This window comes from Oncorhynchus gorbuscha, unplaced genomic scaffold (assembly GCF_021184085.1).
Source record: "Oncorhynchus gorbuscha isolate QuinsamMale2020 ecotype Even-year unplaced genomic scaffold, OgorEven_v1.0 Un_scaffold_18200, whole genome shotgun sequence".
Taxonomy (NCBI): domain Eukaryota; kingdom Metazoa; phylum Chordata; class Actinopteri; order Salmoniformes; family Salmonidae; genus Oncorhynchus; species Oncorhynchus gorbuscha.
The window spans coordinates 1-4,249 of record NW_025759708.1 but is presented as its reverse complement, the minus strand read 5'-3'; the positions used below and the strand labels follow the sequence as shown (position 1 = coordinate 4,249).

General features: G+C 37.7%; 3 non-coding genes across 3 annotated transcripts; all 3 read right to left on the bottom strand.

Annotated features, from left to right (window-relative positions):
- Positions 1-1,057: 1,057 nt before the first annotated feature.
- On the bottom strand, positions 1,058-1,130 carry trnav-uac. Its single transcript has one exon. It is a non-coding gene; the product is annotated as a tRNA-Val (tRNA).
- Positions 1,131-1,353: 223 nt separating this feature from the next.
- trnav-uac lies at positions 1,354-1,426 on the bottom strand. The gene has a single exon. It is a non-coding gene; the product is annotated as a tRNA-Val (tRNA).
- Positions 1,427-3,169: 1,743 nt separating this feature from the next.
- trnav-uac lies at positions 3,170-3,242 on the bottom strand. Its single transcript has one exon. It is a non-coding gene; the product is annotated as a tRNA-Val (tRNA).
- Between the last annotated feature and the right edge of the window lie 1,007 nt (positions 3,243-4,249).

Sequence of the window (4,249 nt, the reverse complement as noted above, 5' to 3'; positions counted from 1 at the left end):
CACTACAGAAACTGCTGCTAGTATTATCAGCAAGGAGTAACCCGAGTTTTACATATATTCATCGCACGAATACGAAATTCCAACATCATGCATTCATGAAAATTCTCTGTTACAAATACAGTACTTCTCACATGTGTCAGAGACCCCTGTTTCCAAAAAAGTATACATTTTAGAAAGCAACTCCACTCGCTATGGAATCTTTTGATAAAAAGGCATTATTGAAAAATTTAATGCATTTTCAAAATGGTATTTAAATGTATCAACGCTGCTGTTTCCACAGAGGTTCAAACCAGGGACCTTTTGCATGTTAAGCGAACATGATAACCCTACACTACAGAAACTGCTGCTACTATTATCAGCAAGAAGTAACCTGAAAATTTACAGATATTCATTGCATGTATTTGAATTTCCAAAATAAGGCATTTATTAGAACAACTATTCTCTGTTACAAATACAGTACTTACTGGATTTGTCATAGAGAACTGTTTCCGCCCGCTTCGAACCGGGGACCATTCGAGTGTAAAGCAAACTTGATAACTACTAAACTAGAGAAACTGCTGCTGGAATTACTACTGTGTAGTAAACCAAATTGTACAGATATTCATCGCACGAATGAAATTCCAACATAATGCATTTATGAAAATTCTCTGTTACAAATACAGTACTTCTCACATGTGTCAGAGACCTCTGTTTCCAAAATAAGGTATTCATGAAAGCAACTCATCTCTTTTATAAAACGTTACTTACTGCATGTGTCAAAAAGGATAACCACTCTACTTCCACCCGGTTTCGAACCAGGGACCTTTCGCGTGTAAAGCAAACGTGATAACCACTACACTACAGAAACTGCTGCTAGTATTATCAGCAAGGAGTAACCCGAGTTTACATATATTCATCGCACTACGAAATTCCAACATCATGCATTCATGAAAATTCTCTGTTACAAATACAGTACTTCTCACATGTGTCAGAGACCTCTGTTTCCAAAATAAGGTATTCATGAAAGCAACTCATCTCTTTTATAAATACGTTACTTACTGCATGTGTCAAAAAGGACTGTTTCCGCCTGGTTTCGAACCAGGGACCTTTCGCGTGTAAAGCGAACGTGATAACCACTACACTACAGAAACTGCTGCTAGTATTATCAGCAAGGAGTAACCCGAGTTTTACATATATTCATCGCACGAATACGAAATTCCAACATCATGCATTCATGAAAATTCTCTGTTACAAATACAGTACTTCTCACATGTGTCAGAGACCTCTGTTTCCAAAATAAGGTATTCATGAAAGCAACTCATCTCTTTTATAAAAACGTTACTTACTGCATGTGTCAAAAGGATAACTACGCTATGTTTCCGCCAGGTTTCGAACCAGGGACCTTTCGCGTGTAAAGCGAACGTGATAACCACTACACTACAGAAACTGCTGCTACTATTATCAGCAAGGAGTAACCCGAGTTTTACAGATATTCATTGCATGTATTCGAATTTCCAAAATAAGGCATTTATTAGAACAACTATTCTCTGTTACAAATACGGTACTTACTGGATTTGTCATAGAGAACTGTTTCCGCCCGCTCGAACCGGGGACCATTCCAAACATCTACTAAACTAGAGAAACTGCTGCTGGAATTACTACTGAGTAAACCAAATTGTACAGATATTAATGCACGAATTAAATTCCAACATAATGCATTTATGAAAATTCTCTGTTACAAATAAAGTACTTCTCACATGTGTCAGAGACCTCTGTTTCCAAAATAAGGTATTCATGAAAGCAACTCATCTCTTTTATAAATACGTTACTTACTGCATGTGTCAAAATGACTGTTTCCTCCTGGTTTCGATCCAGGGACCTTTTGCGTGTAAAGCGCGTGATAACCACTACACTACAGAAACTGCTGCTAGTATTATCAGCACCAGTTTTACATATATTCATCGGAATACCCAACATCATGCATTCATGAAAATTCTCTGTTACAAATACAGTACTTCTCACATGTGTCAGAGACGTTTCCAAAATAAGGTATTCAAAAGCAACTCATCTCTTTATAAATACGTTACTTACTGCATGTGTCAAAGAGGACTGTTTCCGCCAGGTTTCAACCAGGGACCTTTCGCGTGTAAAGCGAACGTGATAACCACTACACTACAGAAACTGCTGCTACTATTATAAGCAAGGAGTAACCCGAGTTTTACAGATATTCATTGCATGTATTCGAATTTCCAAAATAAGGCATTTATTAGAACAACTATTCTCTGTTACAAATACGGTACTTACTGGATTTGTCATAGAGAACTGTTTCCGCCCGCTTCGAACCGGGGACCATTCGAGTGTAAAGCAAACTTGATAACTACTAAACTAGAGAAACTGCTGCTGGAATTACTACTGTGGAGTAAACCAAATTGTACAGATATTAATCGCACGAATTCGAAATTCCAACATAATGCATTTATGAAAATTCTCTGTTACAAATACAGTACTTCTCACATGTGTCAGAGACCTCTGTTTCCAAAATAAGGTATTCATGAAAGCAACTCATCTCTTTTATAAATACGTTACTTACTGCATGTGTCAAGAATGACTGTTTCCTCCTGGTTTCGATCCAGGGACCTTTTGCGTGTAAAGCGAACGTGATAACCACTACACTACAGAAACTGCTGCTAGTATTATCAGCAAGGAGTAACCCGAGTTTTACATATATTCATCGCACGAATACGAAATTCCAACATCATGTATTCATGAAAATTCTCTGTTACAAATACAGTACTTCTCACATGTGTCAGAGACCTCTGTTTCCAAAATAAGGTATTCATGAAAGCAACTCATCTCTTTTATAAATACGTTACTTACTGCATGTGTCAAAAAGGACTGTTTCCACCTGGTTTCGAACCAGGACCTTTCGCTGTTTAACGTGATAACCACTACACTACAGAAACTGCTGCTAGTATTATCAGCAAGGAGTAACCCGAGTTTTACATATATTCATCGCACGAATACGAAATTCCAACATCATGCATTCATGAAAATTCTCTGTTACAAATACAGTACTTCTCACATGTGTCAGAGACTTCTGTTTCCAAAATAAGGTATTCATGAAAGCAACTCATCTCTTTTATAAAAACGTTACTTACTGCATGTGTCAAAAAGGATAACAACTACGCTATGTTTCCGCCCGGTTTCGAACCAGGGACCTTTCGCATGTAAAGCGAACGTGATAACCACTACACTACAGAAACTGCTGCTACTATTATCAGCAAGGAGTAACCCGAGTTTTACAGATATTCATTGCATGTATTCGAATTTCCAAAATAAGGCATTTATTAGAACAACTATTCTCTGTTACAAATACAGTACTTACTGGATTTGTCATAGAGAACTGTTTCCGCCCGCTTCGAACCGGGGACCATTCGAGTGTAAAGCAAACGTGATAACTACTAAACTAGAGAAACTGCTGCTGGAATTACTACTGTGTAGTAAACCAAATTGTACAGATATTCATCGCACGAATTCGAAATTCCAACATAATGCATTTATGAAAATTCTCTGTTACAAATACAGTACTTCTCACATGTGTCAGAGACCTCTGTTTCCAAAATAAGGTATTCATGAAAGCAACTCATCTCTTTTATAAAAACGTTACTTACTGCATGTGTCAAAAAGGATAACCACTACGTTTCCTCCCGGTTTCGAACCAGGACCTTCGCGTGTAAAGCAAACGTGATAACCACTACACTACAGAAACTGCTGCTAGTATTATCAGCAAGGAGTAACCCGAGTTTTACATATTCATCGCACGAATACGAAATTCCAACATCATGCATTCATGAAAATTCCTCTGTTACAAATACAGTACTTCTCACATGTGTCAGAGACTCTGTTTCCAAAATAAGGTATTCATGAAAGCAACTCATCTCTTTATAAAAACGTTACTTACTGCATGTGTCAAAAGGACTGTTTCCGCCTTCTGGTTTCCGAACCAGGGACCTTTCGCGTGTTGCGAACGTGATAACCACTACACTACAGAAACTGCTGCTAGTGTTATCAGCAAGGAGTAACCGAAGTTTTACATATATATTCCAGCCTAGACGAATAATAAAATTTCCACACGCATTCGAGAAAATTCTCTGTTACAAATACAGTACTTCTCACATGTGTCAGAGACCTCTGTTTCCAAAATAAGGTATTCATGAAAGCAACTCATCTCTTTTATAAAAACGTTACTTACTGCATGTGTCAAAGAGGA